Source organism: Mus pahari, chromosome 7 (assembly GCF_900095145.1).
Source record: "Mus pahari chromosome 7, PAHARI_EIJ_v1.1, whole genome shotgun sequence".
NCBI lineage: Eukaryota > Metazoa > Chordata > Mammalia > Rodentia > Muridae > Mus > Mus pahari.
In genome coordinates this window covers 113,160,160-113,162,263 of record NC_034596.1, presented here as the reverse complement: position 1 = coordinate 113,162,263, position 2,104 = coordinate 113,160,160, and the positions used below count along the sequence as shown (strand labels likewise).

Sequence of the window (2,104 nt, the reverse complement as noted above, 5' to 3'; positions counted from 1 at the left end):
GAAAGAAATTAAGGATGTCTATCATTCATTTCTTCAACACTATATAAAATTTACACAACCAAATTATCAGCAACAGCTTCAGTTATTATTTAGACTGTGTAGGCCAGATTATTCACAATGTTTTATATATATATCTAACATACTTTCCAAACTTATACATAAATTTTTATTTATGCCACATTATTGTCTTTTATGAAATCTGATTTTCATTATAAAATAATTAAACTATTGTCCATAGTCATTCAGTATAGTAACATTTTACTTGATATAAGCTATGTGAAGATGGAGACAGCTTTGTTCAATTTCTGGTAGTCTCAGGATTTATTTGCATAATATATAAAATATTGTGATTTCTAAATTATGAATTGAGACAAATCATAGAGAAGAACAAAATTCAAAGTTTAACATTTTATAATAACACAAATTAAAACCTAAACCTTTTAGAACCGAAGGAGAGGTGAGAATAGATAGACATTGCAGTTTTTAATATCTGGGTCCACCAAACACGAGGGCACTCAAGTTTATAAAATAAACATGACTATAGCTTAAACCATATATTGACCCTCACATACTGATAATAGAAGATTTTAATTCCACACTCTCAACAATAGAAGATCATCCAGACCAAAAATGAAAATTACACAAAACAAAACAAAATGAAAATAGCACAGAAATACTGGCGCTAAATGATATCATAAGCAAAGTGGTGCTATAGATACTTACTCAACATTTCACCCGTACACACAAGAATATACCTCTTCCTCAGTAGCTTATAGAACTTTCTCCAAAATTGACCACATTCTTGAACACAAAACATGTGTTAACAAATAAAAAATTGAAACACCCTGCATCTTATCTGACTATTAAGGATTAGAACTAAATATCAACAATAGAAACCACAGAAAGCTTACTAATGCATGGAAACAGAACAACCCACTAATGAATGAAAAATGGGTCAATACAGAAGTTAAGAAAGAAATTTAAAACTTTTTAGAATTGAATGATAATAAAAACACAATATACACAGACTTATGGCATACAACGAAGGTGGTCCTAAGAGGCAAGTTCATAAAATTAAGTGCTTACATAAAGAAATTGGACAGATCTTATACTACTAACATACTAGTACCTTAAAAAGCACATTTCCACTCTAGTTGCCATCTTGCATCCCTGTGTGTGTTTCCCTTATCTCAGCTGGTCTGCCTGAGACCCCTTGTGCGTGAACCTTAGTTCTCCACACAGCCCCATTTCCACTCTGACAAGATGAAAGAAACAATCATGAACCAAGAAAAACTCACCAAACTGCAGGCACAAGTGTACTCTGGTGGGAAAGGAACTGCTTGTAGAAAGAAGACGGTGGTTCCCAGAACAGCCACAGCAGACAATAAAAAAATGCAGTTCTCCTTAAAGAAGTTAGGGGTAAACAATATCTCTGGTATTGAAGAGGTGAACATGTTTACAAACCAAGGAACAGTGATCCATTTTAACAACCCTAAAGTTCAGATATCTCTGGCAGCAAACACCTTCACCATTACAGGCCACTCTGAGACAAAGCTGCTGACAAAAATGCTTCCCAGCATTCTAAACCAACTTGGTGCAGACAGTCTGACCAGTGTAAGGAGACTGGCTGAAGCTCTGCCCAAACAGTCTGTGGACAGAAAAGCACCACTTGCTACTGGAGAGAATGATGATGATGAAGTTCCAGATCTGGTGGAGAATTTTGATGAGGCTTCTAAGAATGAGGCAAACTGAATTGAAGCAACTTCTGAAGAAGGTGATACTTGCAGAAGTTACAAGAGCTGCTATTTTATATCATGACTGTTTTTTTTTTTAATTTTTTTGTTTATTACGGATCTGATAAAATCTAGATCTCTAATAATTTTAAGCCCAAGCCCCCTGGACACTGCAGTTCTTTTCAGTTTTCACTTATACCTAATTCATTCTTTGTATCAAATTAAGCTGAAGAAGCCTGGAAATAAAGTTTGGGGAAGGTTAATAAAATTCTTTGCCTAGTTAGAAAATAAATAAATAAAATAAAAAAGCACATTTCCAAACTCTAGAAACAAAAAGAAGAAATCACAACCAAAAGAGTAGACAGAGAGAA

At 34.0% G+C, this 2,104-nt stretch overlaps 1 pseudogene; it reads left to right on the top strand.

The window, feature by feature from the left end:
- The first annotated feature begins 1,263 nt into the window (after positions 1 to 1,263).
- Positions 1,264 to 1,796, top strand: LOC110324852 (annotated as a pseudogene).
- Positions 1,797 to 2,104: the final 308 nt, after the last annotated feature.